Below are 18,281 nucleotides of genomic sequence, written 5' to 3'. Positions count from 1 at the left end.
GACTAACTAGTAGTTTAGCTCAGCACTCTGATCTCCAGGCAAGCTTTATTTGTTAGATTACGAACAAAATATCATCACACTGCACCATTCTGATTTCTCTACATTTATTAACTGAACACTTGCTCTTGATGGCCTCAGGCTCTGGATATGAATTGTAGACATTTTATCCTTGGGAATCATTCTTGGTGGGTCTAATAAATCTCTACCTAACTTTCCTGGGTTTCATGTAATTAGGAGGACACAATGGAATTCCCAGTTCCATGGTGGCGGGGATTTTTTCCCAAAGAATTATTTTGCTTAGAGAGGCTATCATTGTACATATTTTTATCTTTTACCGAAGTCCACACAAAATTTTCCAAAAGGAAAGACATTAATATTTAGAACCATTAAAAATGAAAGTTAAAATGTGCTGGACAAGTATGGTCTGCAATGTCAAAATGGTAGAACTTCGTCAAGCAGCAATGGTCACCATGCCAGTCTGGGAGGGAAATTTCCATGGGGAGTGTGCCTTGTAACATTGACCAGGGATGTTCACTAAAATAGTCAGCCATGGAATACACTAATTCCAGCCTTTTATACTTGGAGTATTTATGAGCATGGTTGTACCTCCCTGAATTTACCCAACCCCCACAAAGGGTTAAATCCCTGGTGTAGCATCTGATGAGAGAGAGTATGGTTTGGGTTAAACAAAGGAACCCCCATTTGGTTCAAGATGTATCAGCCCCATAAATTCACAGGCATATTGAACAGGGCATATGGCCTCAAGACACCTTAATGACCTTTGGCATCTCAGCAAATCATGGCAGAACTTAGTAATGGTAACCATGCCTTCCCACTCCCTGTAAGTCAGTAGCAGCTGGCTGAAATGTCCATGCTGAGATCCAGTGTAATCCTGCAATTACAGATGCATCATCCCTGGTCTCAAGAAGCCCAAGAAAAGCTGTACCATATAAGGGCAGTTTTATTTCTGGGCAATTATTCATTATTTTTTCTATCCAGTAAGCATGATTCGAGGACTGACTGGGGCAACTTGGGGAAGAAGATACAACATATAACTCATAAATGTCAGATACACATACAGAAAATCTGAGATTGGTCACTCTGATGGAGGGCACTATTACACAACTGAGAAGCACAAGGTATTTATTGTGTGTAGCAGAAGGAGGAGGGCTTAGCTTCTCTGCGAGGAGGTCTTTGTAGGGGAACAGCCTCAGGTTGCAAACATCTTGGAGAAGCATGTTGCCGTTGATGCTTTCTGTACACACTGTCAATATTCCTACTCTAAAGAAAAAGACTGCCATTTCTCTGAGCATGAACTGGGGAGGGCTTTATCATCTCCATGGGTCTAAGGCTTTGGGTCCTGGATATGACTGTGTTCATGGCAATGATACACATTAGCTCAGGATTTCAGTCACTCCTTACACAATTTCTCAGAGAATCCTCTGCTTCCCACAAGTATATATATGGACATCAAAGACCACCAAATATCATATATATATATATATATATATATCACATATATATGTGTGTGTATACATATATATATATGGACATCACAGACCACAAAATATTACATCATCATCATTATATGATATGATATTATATATTTCACATTCAGGAAAGAAACAATTTGATATTTTCTCAAATAAACTTGTGTATAACCCAAAATTTTATTATTTGTACATTTATTAATGTATATAATTCCTATTTTATGGGAAACTTGGTGAAAGGATGAAATATGATAGTGAATAGAACATAAAAAAGGAGCCAAGTAGTGGTGCACTCCTGTAATCCCAGCACTCGGGAGACAGAGGCAGGTAGCTCTCTGTGAGTTCGAGGCCAGCCTGGACGACACATAGTGGAAATGTTCAGTCACCCAGGCTCTTGCATATTTAATACTTATTATGGTAGACTAGTCATAGATGCCAGTTTGCATCAAGGAAGTTTGGAATAACATACGATGGGTATTGGAATAGAACTCTGAAACATGTTAGATCTGAAAATACCAGTCAATCTACTGTAGTTCAACTCCTTTACCTTTAGACGCCACTAGAGAAAGGACTTTAGCAAGGACTTCCCACAACATGTGGGAAGTTTTCTCTTAGCATTCAACATCAATGACCAAAGTAATCAGACATCTTCCATGTTAGAGGAGCATGCATTTAATTGGTAAGGCCTATTAATTCTGTACTTTTGACCATCTCTCTCTCTCTCTCTCTCTCTCTCTCTCTCTCTCTCTCTCTCTCTCTCTCTCTCTCTCTCAGACATCAGGACAAGACTTCCAAATTTCCATGCTGGCCTGTTTAGTAAAGTTTTTCAAGGGGCTGAGGCTTGGGGAATTTTGTTTCTTTATTCACAGACAGTAGCAACAGCAAGGCCCATTTGACAATGTGAAATGAGCCTCGAATACAGATAAGCCTGGTCTCTCAGAACTGCTAAGTCTATCCATCTGCTCTGAGGAAAATGAAGTGAGATATACTGTACACAAGGAACCTAATGCTCAGAGCCCTGAAAACAATACAATATTTTTGTATTTCAAATTCAATCATATTATCTGAAATCTCTCTTAGTTGATCTTTACTGAGCACAATAGGGAACATTATAGACAATAGAACCCTCAGTCTTTAAAGCTGTAAATAAATCAAGAAATTTGTCTTTCTGGGGTTGGAGAGATGGCTCAATAGTTTAAGGCACTTTGGGCTTTTCCAGAAGACCTGAGTTCAGTTCTCAGAACCCACATCAAGTAGCTCACAACCAACTGTAATTCTAGGTTCAGGGGATCTGATGCCTCTGGCCTGTGCAGGCCCTTATATGTTGTAATATGAGCGGCGGGGCTGCGTCCCGCCACCCGGCTAGCTTTATACCCAAAATAATTACACGGAAATTGTATTCTTTTAAACACTGCCTGGCCCATTAGTTCCAGCTTCTTATTGGCTAGCTCTTACATATTGACCTAACCCATTTCTAATAATCTGTGTAGCCCACGAGGTGGCTTACCAGGGAAGATCTTAACCTGCGGCTGTCTGGAGTGGGAGAATCATGGCGACTCACTGACTCAGCTTTCTTTCTCCCAGCATTCTGTTCTGTTTACTCCACCCACCTAAGGGTTGGCCTATCAAATGGGCCTAGGCAGTTTCTTTATTAATTAACCAATGAAAGCAACAGATTAGAAAGAAATCACTCCCACATCACTTATACTCACATCAACATAAACACAGAGAGGCACACATCAGATGCATACTCATAGATAAAAATAAAATAAAATATTTTCCCCAAAACAGCTGTCTTTCTAGAATACAATACTTATGTCAGAATTCTCATTTATGTATTTAAAAGATTCTTATATAGCATTACGGAATCATACAATAATATATCTGATCAATGACTCATTTTATAAAAATAAACATATGTAACAATGTTTCTATGCTTGTGGATTTGTTACTACAAGGGTACCCTTTACAATGTAGGAATTTGGCCTTTTGAAAATACTACCCAGACATATAAAGTCGATATACGATGCTGTTTCTACCAAAACTAGACTTCATATGTCTGGGTATCAAGGAATGGATATGTGAATGTACCCACAGTCACCCAATGCAAAGTTTTTGTCTCCTGTTCAGGCATCTCTGATTTTTTGTTTTGTTTTGTTTTTGTCCAAATTGTAGAGGAAAGAATGCCTTCAACATCTGTCTGTCTGTCTGTCTGTCTGTCTGTCTGTCTGTCTGTCTCTCTGTCTCACACACACACACAGGGTGGGAAGACAGTACCTTTTACAGCTTTTATATCAGAATATATCAGAATATTTATATCAGAATAATGCTGAACTAGTAGAGTGTGTTAGAATTAGTTCTTCTTCATCAATGTTTTAGGTAGTTGGTACAGATTGTTTTAGACATCAGATCCAGAGGTTATTTTAGTGATACTCATCATTTTAATATCCACATTTGACCAAATGTGATGGAGGAAGGTCATTGGTTAAGTAATAAAGAAACTGCTTGGCCTCATAGGTTAAAACATAGGTGGGAGGAGTAAACAGAACAGAATGCTGGGAGGAAGAGGAAGTGAGCTCAGACGCCATGCTCCCCTCTCCCGGGCAGACGCAATGAAGCAAGCCACCAGGTCAGACATGCTGAATCTTTCCCGGTAAGACTGGTGCTACTCAGATTATTAGAGATGGGTTGAGCGGGATGTGAGAATTAGCCAGTAAGGGCTAGAGCTAATGGGTCAAGCAGTGTTTAAAAGAATACAGTTTGTGTGTTGTTATATCGGGTAAAGCTAGCCAGTGGCGGGAGCTGGGTGGTGGAATGCAACCCGCAGCTCCTACAACACAAATGTTTTATTCTATAATAATATTTATAATATTATCTATACTAATACATAATATTTATATATATTTAAGCTCAATATGACACCTGGCTGTTGCCTCTGAGTCAAATAACACAACAAAATGGGTTTTCTCTCTACTAATGACCCATCCAGCAGAGGAGTCACTGTCTTATCAAAGACCCCGACTGAGTTTGAATGTGTTCAGCTGGGAGCAAGCTTACCTTGAGGACTGGCCAACCAGGCATAACTGCTGGAAGCAGTTGTCTCTCTCCACTCTACCAAGGAGCTATACTGCCCATTTGTTCCTCCCCCTTTTGGGCATCCTTTTATTTTCCTTGTGGATTCCCAAGCCTCTCTCTCATATATGTTTCTCTGGTCATAGGTTTGGACCCAGTATACAAGGCCATTTTAGGATCTGCAGAGAAACACTTGGGCTATCGTGTGGGCAGCAACACTCAGAGATCTCAGATCACAGGAACTGGAGTCAATATTCAAGGTGATTTCAAGGCCTATAGCTAGGACTGAGATTTATGTGCCTGTCACCTAAGGGATAAATAAGCATAGCTTCTACCAGGTGTCTCGGCAGATAGTTCTCATAAAAGAACTCAGGCCCAATGCGGAGAGCTAAGTCTACAGTTAATGAGCCTGTCATCTGGGCTAGGTCTCTCCTCGCAAAAGACCTCTGCTATGCCATAGTTCCACAAAGATACCTACCTCAATTCCAAAACTCTCGAAAAGGCCATGCATATCTGTGAACTGATTGTTGCCCTGGGGGGAATATAAGCAGGGACTTCCTATTCTGCCGTCACACCGCATCATCCCTCCATGTAGCTTGAATTATGTGTATTTGTGAGTAGAGCAAAGCTGAGAATTTCTTCATAACATAACCAGCTGGGCCTACAATTTGGCAAATTGCTTATAAATATCCTCTATTGAATGTCCTGAGTTTTGGTTGATTTATTGCTTTTTCATCCTTCCATTATTTATAAGGAATTTTAATGGAAATTTCATTAAATGTACAAATAATTTGCGAGATAATTAATATTGTTGTTATATTATCTTGTCTCAGTCATGAATATGATATATTTTTCCACATTCAGATCTTCTTTATGAAAAATAACTTCATTAAGATAAAACTTATCAAAAAATTCACCCATTTAAAATACCAAGTTTATTTCATTTTTGACTTGTCACCACTATTGAACATTGCTTAATTTTTCATAAGCTCATTATGTTGAAATAATATTTTGCATTTTCAATTTTATAGTAATTGTGTAAACAGTAATGCATGCTTAATATTGATCTTAAAATAATTGTATTTCATCTTTAATACAAGCAATTTATTTGTAAACACGCTGAATTTTGATTTCACCCAATACTTTATTATGAAATTTAAAAACACCTCTAAAATGAAATGCTGTCATTTCAGTATTATGCAAAATAAATACTGGTATGTCCCTTTTGATATTTGTATTGCCTTCTAAACATTTATCTGTAAGTCTGAGGATAAAAGACATCAGGCTGAACAAGGAAGTGAAGTCTGGAACACACAAAAAAGCATGGGAAGTAGCACTTGCAGCAGTAACAAGCAGAACTGGAGACTGTGGAGAAGGAGAGGGAAAAGGACTTGGAGACAATTTTCATTATGATGATAGAGGACCTTCATTAGGAGCATCCGGATGAGGAAATGACTCCCTACATCATATTCTAGCTGAAAGATGGATGTTAGCACTCATACAAGAGCAGTGCATGTAGGGACAAAAGTCAAAGAGACAAAGCGATGACACCAGTACCTAATCGAGTGACACTTATGTCCAGACAATTTACTGCCACACTCTGTTTATATCTACTCCCTCCCAAATCTCTGCTGGTAATAATAAGTGAAGACTATCTTTGGAGAGCTCGTTGGAGACCTCCATACCAAGCCAGCTCCATTCACACTCTTTCTCCTCTTTCTTTACTTCTCCTTCTGTACCTCTGCCCCCTGCCTGCCCCAAGAAAAAGCATCAGGAAAAATAACAGAAAACGGACATCAAAACAGTCAAACTGAAAGAAAGAAGAAAAATCACTAAGACAAAAAATACCAAAGCAGAACAAAGCTAAAAGGGTGTACATCTGTGTGTGTGCACACATGCACAAACACACACAACAAAACATGTAATCCATTTTGTGTTGGTCAACTACTCCTGGGCACAGGGCCTGCCCTGGGCTGTGGTTGATATATCCAATGACTTTGCCTTGGGAAACACTGAATTTCTCTTTCCTAGGAAGTGTGTAGCACAATTAATAAAAAAAATCCAGAAACAGATATTGGGGTTCAACCTGAAGGTAAGAAAAGCAAAACAACCAGCTACTGGCTCTTACCTCTACCTCAGTCTGAAATGGTGATCCAGGAACCTCAGAATGAGACTGTGTCTGAGAGCTGTCTTTTCCTGTCTTATATATTCCTCTCTAGGGCTGGGATGAAAGGCATATACCACTAACGCCTTTTTTTTATGGCAAACTAGTATGGCTACTGGGATGAAAGGTGTGTGTCACCACTGTGTGGTTTGTAAGGCTGACCAGGGTGGCTGTTTAACTCTCTGATCTTCAGGCAAGCTTTATTTATTAAAATACAAATGAACTATCACTACAGAGGTGTCAATTGCAAATAGCTTTTTGACTAATGTGAGATATATTGTTCTCTTTTTTCTTCTCGGTGCTGGCAAACATTTACACACACATACACACACACACACACACACACACACGTTATATATGCTAGTTCCATGTCTTAGCTCTTGTGGCTAGTCCAGCAGTAAACACAAATATGCAGTTGTCTATGTGGTATCTTTGGCTATATTCCCAGGAGTAGTATAGATGTATTATATGGTAGTTGAACTTCTAGCTTTGTGAGATACTTTTACATGGATTTTCTGAGTGCCTGGACTGACTTACTTTCGTACACACAAAAAGTAGCATTTGCTGCTTTTTTTCTTGATGGTAGCCATTCTGGTTGGATGAAAAATTACTCTTTATACTTAATATAATCCAATGCTTTATTTTCCCCCTCCAGGTACAAGTAATTTATTTTATAATTAGTGGGACTTGGGAACATTCTTGTGGGCCTTCTAGAAGAACCACCTATCCTTGTGCATCTTGTGATTGGGTGTTCTCTTCCTAGGAAGATTCTGATTGTTTTGTTGCCTGTTAATCCAGTTGGACTGGCCAGTTACCTGACAAAGAAACCAACCCTCCAGACAGCAGATTCACCTTAAGTCATGCTAAAGAGAAAAGAGGAACAATTAGCCCTTTATGAAGTAATGCACTGTTCCTATTCAGAGTTGCAGCCCCCAGCGCAATAGCTTGCAGGGCTTCAGTCTTCGAGTTTGTATCACTCAGCCCATCTCTCTAAATTCCTGAGAAGAGAGTAACTTTTCCATTTCTTCTCTCCTTTCTTTTATCCTGAGCATGCTTTCCTCTAACATGTTGGACTCCACTCTTTTCAAGAAATCTCCACCATGTAGCTGTGTGTCTGCCATGACCAATGTCCACACCAATGTACATACCGTTGTCTTCCTCCAAGTATCTGTTGAGATTTTCATCTTTCTTGCCCTGAGATTTTTCTTTTAAACTCTAATGAAATTGTCTATATTGAGTCTTCCCTTAAACTTTTTTTATTAGTAACACTAAGAACCCCAAGAAGGAACCCTGATTTTCCTAGTAACAAATAGTGATTCCACCAGGACTCCCTAAACTTTCCAATTTACCAGAGCCCAATTGGTGCTTGGTTGCTTATGCACATAAGACCTCACAGATTAGAGATGGAATGGGGTGGCGCATGCCTTTAATCTCAGAATTTGGGAGGCAGAGGCAGGCAGACCTCTGAGAGTTTGGGACCAGCCTGGTCTACAGAGTGATTTCCAGGACAACAAGTGCTACACAGAGAAACCCTGTCTAGAAAAATTAAAAAGGACCTCATAAATCTCACCTCATCTTATTTTGTTTTTCTGCTCTTTCCATAGACCTGTTTTTTTTTTTCATTTTTCTTTGGTTCCCCTCTTTTCTTGTGAATTTTCAACATTACTGAAGTTTGATTATACAGGAGTTGTATAACAGTTTCCTCCAAGGTTGGATCATTTCATCCTGTAGGAAGCTCCTTAAGACAGAACATAAGCAACTCAAAACAGTTTCAGGAAGTCCCTGAAACTGACCAAATCCACTGGGTCCCTCCATCCCAGAGTAAGCAATGAGGATTTCCTAGAGTCCTTGTCAGACAAGGCAAGCTGCAAAGAAGACCCTGAGAGGACCCAAGCTGCACAGAAGACTCTCCAGCAAACCCAGGTGCCCGAGAGAAGCAGAAACCAGCCCAGCTGCCTGGAAAGATTTAACCCATTGGGACACCTGGGAAGAGCACCCTCCAACCTGTGGAGGTGCCTGCAGGATGTGCAGTGTTTTCTGGGGCCCCCAGCTTTGTGAGCTGTCACCATGCTGGAGTGGGCCTTGTGGATACAGCTGTCTTTGAATCATTTGAGCTCCTGTAAGTAACCCCTTACCCATATTCCTGTAACTAACCTCAGTGAAACTCATTGGTTCACCAAGTTGGACTTTGATGATATCCATACTTTGGTCTGTCATGGGCTCTCTATCTGGGGTGATTAGACAGATATGTGTTGTGTCTCCCCAGGAAAATCTGTCACACAATAAAATTAAAATTCTGTTTGAAAACAATAATGAATAAGACCTAGATATTTATAGTTCTTTGCTTTTTTTCCTATGAGTTACATGATCTTTTAAAAAAATACCTTAATTTTGAACCGATGGATCATACAATCTTGAGATTAGAATGTAAGTGTATGTGTAACTCTCCCACCAATAAAAAAGAAAACTTGAATTTTACTGCAGATCAAGTCACATCCAGAGCAACACAGCTAATGTGAAAATACAAAGAAACACCAAAGATAAATGACCTTATAAATCAAATAATCTTAACACATCTGCAGAAAATTTCACCCCAATACTGCAAAATATCATCTCAGCAGTATGAGGGATATACTATATTTTAGGATACAAAGCAAGTCTTAGCAAGTATGAAAATGTAAAATTCTTTTTATTGTATCTGATTACAATATAAGAAAACTAGAAATTGGTGACAGGAAAAACTATAAAGAACATACAAAAGCATGCAGATCAAACAACAATCTGTAAAGTGATGATGAATCATCAAGGAAATCAGGGAGAAATTTTAAAATGAAAATATTACATACAAGTACTGGTGGGGTAAATGCAGTTCTAAAAGCAATGTCTTAAAGATTTGTTTATTTTTGTATTTTGTGTGTATTAGTCTGGTATCTATAGAGACCAGATGAGAAAGTTAGATCCCCTGGAATTGGAATAAGAGATGGTTGTGACATACTGTATGTATGCTAGAAAACGAACCCGCTAAGTCACTTCTCCAAGCTCTAAATCCAGTCCTATGGTAGTTTAGACCCATAAATGCTTGCATTAAAAATCAGAGTGATCTAGGTTTTCTTCCTCAGGCAACTCAGATCCAGAAAGACAAACGTGATAACGTACCACTGGTCAGTGAATATTAGCTGATAAGTAAAAAGGATAATCACAGTCTGATCCACAGATCCAGAGAGGCTAAGTAACAAGGAGGGCTCTAGAGGGGGCACATGGATCTCCCTGGGAAGAGGAAATAGAACAGATTTTGAGGGCAGACTTGGGGGGGCATTTGTGGGGCGGTGACTGAAAACCTATTGCAGTGGAAAATTCCTGTAATCTATGAGAGTGACCTCGGTGAGGCCTCCTAGCAATGGGGGATTCAGAGTCTGCCCTGGCCATTCTCTGTAACTAGGCAAGGCTTCCAGTGGTGGGACTGGGACACCAACTCAGTCACAAAACCTTCAACACACACCTGTCCTGCCTTCAAGATGTGCTAGTAAGTACAATGGTGGCTCAGAGCTTATGGGCATGACCAACCAATGACTGGTCCAATCTGAGGCCCAAGCCCAGACAGGGAGCCCATGCCAGGCACCAAAAGTTGGATGGCTCAGAGACTTAGGGTAGAGCCAAACATGAATGATAGAAAAAGGAGAAGAGAAGGAGGAAAGAAGGAAGGAAGGAAGGAAGGAAGGAAGGAAGGAAGGAAGGAAGGAAGGAAGGAAGGAAGGAAGAAAGAAAGGCCAAAGTCAATGAAATGATTTCTAAGATATCTTGCTATATTCATAGACCGATGCATCCCTATGGTAGCCGAAAAATGTGAGCTTTTTCTACCTTGTCTGAAGGTCAGAGAGTTTGAGCTTATTTTTGGCTTTTCCAAAGTTGTTGACAACAGGTGTGGCTACAAAACAAGACATCCTGACCTAGGGCTGTGGTTACTTGGCTCACAGAGGTAAGTCCACTCCACCCTGACCAAAAGTCAGAGAATTCAAGCAAACTTCTTCTCCTTCTTTTGAAATAGGAGGTTTGACTTAGGGAGTGGCTGCCTACAGGATTCTTGTTCTAGAGTGTGTTCACTGCCCAAACATCAAATAGCTTTATTCAAGAATTAATGGCTTAGCCGGGCGGTGGTGGCGCACGCCTTTAATCCCAGCACTCGGGAGGCAGAGGCAGGCGGATCTCTGTGAGTTCGAGACCAGCCTGGTCTACAGAGCTAGTTCCAGGACAGGCTCCAAAGCCACAGAGAAACCCTGTCTCGAAAAACCAAAAAAAAAAAAAAAAAAGAATTAATGGCTTGATGTCTCAAGCATCGAAATAAGAATCTGTTCTGGTTGTCCTCTGTGTCATCTTAAAGCAGCCTTTTGCCTTCTTCCGCCTTTTGTATCAGGATATAAAAGCATATGGAAAATAAACACAGGCGAACTCAGAAGTCAGAAATCCAGCATTCAGGATTCGCTCTATTCTACATCTCTGTGTTTCTTTCTTATCTCTGTTCTTCCTATCTACCATTTCTAATCCTCACACCCCGACCCCGAAAAGTACGAACCTGCCTACCATGGCTAGAAATACGGCAAAAGTCACCACCAAATGGTGGCTCACGACATAGCCCAACTGTCATCAGAGAGACTTCCTCCAGCAATTGATGGAAACATGCAAAGACCCACAGCGAAACAGTAGGCAGAGCTCAGGGAATCCTGTAGAAGAGAGGGAGGAAGGACCGTGGGAGCCAGAATAAAAATAAGGAAAAAATGGAATGCTCTTAGCACTAGAAAGAAGGTTCAATTAGTAAGAATGGAGAGATATTTCAGGGGTTAAGAGCATGTACTATTGTTTCAGAGACCTACCTAGTTCAGTTTCAAGCACCCAAATCATTGGATGGCTTACAACTGCCTGCATTCCAGTTCCAGGGAACCAATGGCCTCTTCTGGTCTCCATACACAACTGCATTCACACACCCATACTCCCAAAGAGATACATGTACTGACATAATTAAAAATAAAAATAAATTTTTAAGGGTGGTGGTGGTGCACGCCTCTAATCCAAGCACTTGGGAGGCAGAGGCAGGCAAGACCAGTCTGGTCTACAGAGCAAGTTCCAGGACAGCCAGGGCTGTTACACAGACAAACCCTGTTCTCAAAAAGCCAAAAATAATAAAAAAATAAACAAACAAATCTTTAAATAAAAAATAATGAAAGTTTTATAAGTAATAATACATCTGCACCAAGGAAAATACAGAATTAGATGACCCCACCGCTGAATTCTACCAAGCATTTAAAAATTAATTTCGGGGCTGGAGAGATGGCTCAGTGGTTATGAGCATTGCCTGCTCTTCCAAAGGTCCTGAGTTCAATTCCCAGCAACCACATGGTGGCTCACAACCATCTGTAAAGAGGTCTGGTGCCCTCTTCTGGCCTCCAGGCATACAGACAGAATATTGTATACATATAAATAAATATTTAAAAAAAATAAAAAATAAATAAAAATTAATTTCGGGCCCTTTGGATATCAGTGTGGTTATTTCTCAGAAAATTAGGAAACAATGTTTCTCAAGACCCAGTAATACCACTTTTAGGTATATATCCAAAGGATGCTTAATCATGCCACAAGGACATATGCTCAACTATGTTCATAGCAACATTGTTTGTCATAGCCAGAATCTGGAAACAACCTAAATGCCCCTCGACTAAAGAATGGATAAGGAAAATGTGGTACATTTACACAATGGAGTATTACACAGCAGAAAAAAATAATGACATCTTGAAATTTGCAGGCAAACGGATGGAGCTAGAAAACATCATTTTGAGTGAGGTAACTCAGAAAGACAGTTATCATATGGACTCACTCATAAGTGGTTTTTAAACATAAAGCAAAGAAAACCAGCCTACTGGCCGGGTGGTAGTGGCGCACACCTTTATTCCCAACACTCAGGAGGCAGAGCTAGGTGAATCCTTGTGAGTTTGAGGCAGCCTAGTCTACAAGAGTTAGTTCCTGGACAGCTAGTACTGTTATGCAGGAAAACCCTGTCTCGATCCCCCAAAAAAAGAAAGAAAGAAAGGAAAGAAAGGAGGGAGGGAGGGAGGGAGGGAGGGAGGGAGGGAGGGAGGGAAGAAGGAAGGAAGGAAGGAAGGAAGGAAACAATTTACAAATCACAATCCCAGAGAACCTAGACAACAATGAGGACACTAAGAGAGACTTACATAGATCTAATCTATATGGGAAATAGAAAAAGACAGGCTCTCCTGTGTAAATTGGGAGCATGGGGATCTTGGGAGAGGGTTGAAGGAGAGGGGAGAGACGGGGGGGGGAGCAGAGAAAAACGTAGAGCTCAATAAAAATATATTAAAAAATTAATGCTGGGGCTAGAGAGATGGCTCATTGGTTAAGAGCACTGCTCATTCTTACAGACGACCTGAGTTCAGGTCCAAGCACCCACACAGTGGCTCACAACCATCAGTAGTACAGTTCCATGGCATCTGACACCCTTTCTGGCCTCCTCAGGTACCATGTACACACATGGTGCATATAAATACATACAGGCAAAACACTCATACACATAGAAATATTCAATGCTAGCCAATGGAATTCAACAGCATAACAGAAATATTAAACACCAAGTGAGAGTTATTCCCAGTATACATAATTGCTCACCCTACAGCAATCTATGAGACATGTTATATTAATAGACTAAAGGTGGGAACATAAGACTGTGTTTTTTTCAAATGACAGAGGATAAAGCAATTGAAAAACATTAATATACATTCCTGAGGAAAACCAGAAATGGGAGGAAATACCAAACACAACAAGGGCTGGCCAAGATTCCAGCAGTGAAGACCAATGCTGCATGATGAGGTGCCCTATCTCACCATTTCTGTCCAACGCCTTGTGACAAGGAGCTCTAGCTGGAGCAATTAGGCAAGAAAGGGGACGTCAAACCAGGAAAGGAAAATGACTGCACATATAGAAAACCCTAAAGATTCAATAAAAGTTTAGTAAATTGCAGCACACAGATTAATGTGAAGCTAATTATATTTCTACATGGCAATGAAAAAATTCTGATAATTTAAGATAATGATTTTTTTCCCAATAGTATCAATACAAAATATTTAGAAATAAACTAAGGAGACAAGTAGAAACTTAAGACAATGACTGGGAAAATAACCTTTTACAAACTTCAAAGTATTTATTTAGTTATGAATTTGTGCCACATCTCTAGAAACACTGACGATACTAAACACATCAGTAGCAACGAACAATACAGAAGCATGTAATGATCCAGGCAAGATGCATGTATCACCAGACAGGCAGAAGTCATTCCTTTTACAAATGTGTTAAGAAAAGATTTTAGTTATATAAGGATTTAAAATATTTAAAATTATAATTCAAAGATAAAATTTTAACAAAGTTTATATAAAAAGGTCATCGAAGTTAGTCTTTTGAGGTTTTCTTTTTTACAAAGACTATCGTTAAAATTCCCCAGGGTTCAGTGAGTGAAGGGTGTTTAACACATGGGCAATTAAAAAAATCAAAACAAAAGAAAAGCTAGCCTTCCTTTCATGGTGAGCAGAGAAGGCCAAATGAAAACAACAATGAAACGGCACTCTTTTGATCAGAAGACTGCCAAACATTAAATAGAGGAATAAAATTGGTACAATCCTGAACAGTTACTGCCACACGCATTCAGTATTATTACACTTGGTTTAGGGGTCAGGAAAGCAAGAGCATTTCATTAAAGGGGGCTGGATGAGGCAGGAGCAGGTGGGAGAGCCCCAGGTGCTATACTCACGGACTGTCTGTAGTCAACGAGGCTGCTGGAGTTAAGAGGACACAGACACTTTCACATGGGAACAATAGATGACATAACCACAGAGCCCACAGGAAATGAAGTGGAAAGCCTCAGACTACTGGCATAGGTTCAGCAACCCCTGATGATGTTTCCACTTCAGTGATGATAGCATTCATTACTGGGATGAATAATTCAAATTATTGACAGTGTGCTAAAGGAATCAGGAAAATTTGAGGACTTAAAGAGAAAGTCCCTTTCTAATGAGGCCTAGTAATCTGCTGATGAGGGCCTTATGCTTTAGTGTCAGAGCTTCTCTCTGATGGGAGTTCTTTCAAAGATGGCAACCGTTTCTAAGGAGTGGTCCTAGACTCTGTGCTGGTAAGTTTGAGGCCTGCGCTATTTCGCCTTTGTCTACTAGAGTCACCTGAGAAATTGCATCCATTATATTGGCCAATGGGCACGCCTGTCCAAGCATTTTCTTAACTAAAGATTGGCATGGGAAGGCCCATCCCACTGCGGGCAGAGACCCCCTTGGGAAGGTGGCCCTGGGTTGCATAAGAAAGGAATATGATAAAGGTCAGAGGAGCCAGCCACCAGAGCAGTGTTCCTCTGTGGTCTCTGCTTCAGTTTCTGCTCAGGCTCTTGCCCTGACCTCTCTCCAGGATGGACTGCTAGCTGTAAGATCCCTAAACCCTTTCCTCCCCAAGGTGCTTCTGGTCAGCCACAAAAAAAGACAAACTAGGCCAACACCCTCTCTCAGTGCAACAGGGCAACACTTTTCAAGAAGACTGTGAGAAAAATGCAAGCACTAAAGCCACACCCAGATAGCAGCTTAGGGCAGATACAGAGACCCATGCTGCATGCATTAGAGCAAGTCCCACAGGGCAGGGAACCCTGATTGCTCTTTGGGCTGACGAGGGAGGGGAACTTTACCGGGGGAGAAGGAGGGAAATGGGAGGCGGTGGTGGGGTGGAGGCAGAAATCTTTAATAAATAAATAAATAAATAAAAATAATGTCTCCGAGGAAACATGGATAAGAATTTTGTGAGAGCCTGGTACACGAAAAGATTTCATCTGAAGAATGTGTTCTGCTAAAGCCAAAGCCTATTTGAGGAAAACATTAGGCTATGGTGTTCTGACAGCTCCAAGTACTATCTCCCTGAGACCTTTAACATCTTTTCCGAGCTAACCAGCTGAAGCAGTAAATGGAAATGCACAGTTTTGAGCCAACCCATGTGATTTCAGCTCAAAGTTGTCATAGTTACCTATCTTCACTAGACACTATTGGTACATTACAGTCTCTCTTGCCCAGTGCTTCTCAACCTGCGTGTCGCGAACCTCTGTTTTCTCAGGGGTCACCTAAAACAATCAGAAAACACAGATATTTACATTACAATTTCTATCAGTGGCAAAATTACCATTATGAAGTAGCAACAAACATAATTTTAGAGTTGGGGGTCATTATAACACGGGGAATTGTTCTAAAGGGTTGCAGCATTAGGAAGGTTGAGAACCACAGCCCTAGCCATTCTCTCTCCCAGAAGTCTCTAGCTGTTCTCCCTCCCAGAAATCAGGCCTTGACCCCAGCTGTCTGCTGTGATCTTGCAGCTTTCCCAGAGCTGAGTTCCCTCCTTCCCCTTTGCAGCTGCAGACAACGTTAGTCTCCCTCTCAGACTCCAAAGAACCTTGAATTCTAACTTTCCTTTTATCAGCACCTTCTGGATTTCTAGGGTACAGACTAGAATTGTGGTATGGAACTCCCCCTACTGAAAACCTATGAGAGCAGAACACGCCCTCTGTTCTTTGGGAAAGAAAGGGCAGCCTAAGGCCTCCTTAAAATCACATTGTACAGCACTGCACGGTGCAATGTGTTAGCTCCCCTAGGAACCAAAGGGTCTTTTCATTTAGGAAGTCACCAAGCTATCCGCTATCCCTGGTGGCTTTCTCTCCTGATGAATCTCATCTTTGGACCTGACAGCCCACTCACTCTCCCTCCCTGCAGACATGGCTACTTGTGGCCTTGATGCCATCATTTTTCCTAACAAAACCCACCTGAAGGGTAATTCATCACAGCTTCTGTTGTGTGACTAAGCTTTTCCTGGGGAGAAGCAACACATACACCTACTCATCCCGGATAGGGAACTCATGACAGAATAAAGCACAGACACTACCAAAGCCCGTCTTGGTGAATCGATGAATTGTTTTTTAATGTTTATTTCAGAGCATTGGGGTATGTCTGTGTGAGGGTGTCAAATCCATCACTTGCAGCTGGATTACAGACAGTGGTGAGCTGCCATGTGGGCACTGAGAATTGAACCCTAATCCCCTAGACAGCAGTCAGTGCTCTCAACCACTGAACCATCTCTCCAGTCCCGAACCAATGAGTTTCATTGAGGTTAGTTACAGGAATATGGGTAAGGGGTTACTTACAGGAGCTCATAATAAAATAGAAGGCAATGGTAGCATCAGCATTGTAGGTTTCTCTGGAGCATGTTAGGGGACAGAGCACACACAAAGTGATTACCCAGAAAAAAAGGCAGTGTTGTAAGCAAACCCCAGCCTGAGGTTGAAGGAATCATGTTTGGGAACACTTGAACTATGTGGAGAACAAAGCACTAAACAAATGAGAACAGGATCTGATACTACGTGACCAATAGTGACCCCTTCAAAGAACGGTGCTGGGCTTAGAAGGGACAAAGAGCATCCTTATAAGAGTCTTCATACTCAGTGGCCTCCCTTGGCTGGAATTAGAATTAATGGGGCACAGGCCGTACATCACACCACTGTGGTCAGAAACCACAGAAGTGTGACTTAGCCACCCATACATTTTACAGCTCCAATGTGAAATCAAAGTTGACAACCTTTGCAGTTCTTATGTTAATGTGCTTTAACATATTTTGAAGTTGATATCTAGAAAAGCCTATAGATTTTTAAAGATTTATTTTTATTTTATATGTATAGATGTTTTGCCTTCATGTATGTCTATGCCCCACTGTGTGCCTGGTGTCCACAGAAGACAGAAGAGGGCATCAGATCCGCTGGAAATGGAGATAACAGATGATTGGGAGCCACCATGTGGGTGCTGGGAATCGAACTCAAGACCTCTGCAAGTGCACCCTCATTCTTAAACACTAAGTCATCTCTCCAGCCACCTATATATTTTTAAATACTTGAAAATGATACAATCTTTGGTGTCATAAATGTTGACAATTTAAAATACAGTGTAAACTCTAATGGGAATACCATAATTTAAACTTATGAATATAAATAATTTAAATTCAGAAATGAAAAAGATTGAAGAATTTTACATTGCTTTTCATTGTATTCCAGAACCTCTCTTTGGTATCATTATACATTTTTGATCTCTTTATTGATATCTTCTCTTTGATGAGATATAGTTTTCCTGTACTATTTGAGGCATAGTTTTCTTTAGTTTAACATTGTTAAAACTATGTATTTATTTTCATTTAAGAGTGTTTTGCCTGCATGTATGTATGCTTAGAAACCATGTGGGGGCCTGGTGCCCAAAGAGAAAAGAAGAGGGCACCACCCAGATGCCCAGGAGCTGGAGTTACAGAGGGTCCGGGCTTCTGTGTGTGTGTGTGTGTGTGTGTGTGTGTGTGTGTGTGTGTAAACCTAGATCTTCTGTAAGAGCAGTATGTTCTCTCCTGCTGAGCAACCTTTTTAGTTCCCAATATGACATCATTTGATAGCTTATTGGTATCAGTTTGCAAACATCTATATGGAC

This window comes from Microtus pennsylvanicus, chromosome X, assembly GCF_037038515.1.
Source record: "Microtus pennsylvanicus isolate mMicPen1 chromosome X, mMicPen1.hap1, whole genome shotgun sequence".
In the NCBI taxonomy this organism is placed as follows: Eukaryota; Metazoa; Chordata; class Mammalia; order Rodentia; family Cricetidae; genus Microtus; species Microtus pennsylvanicus.
Note: the sequence above shows the minus strand (reverse complement) of the source record.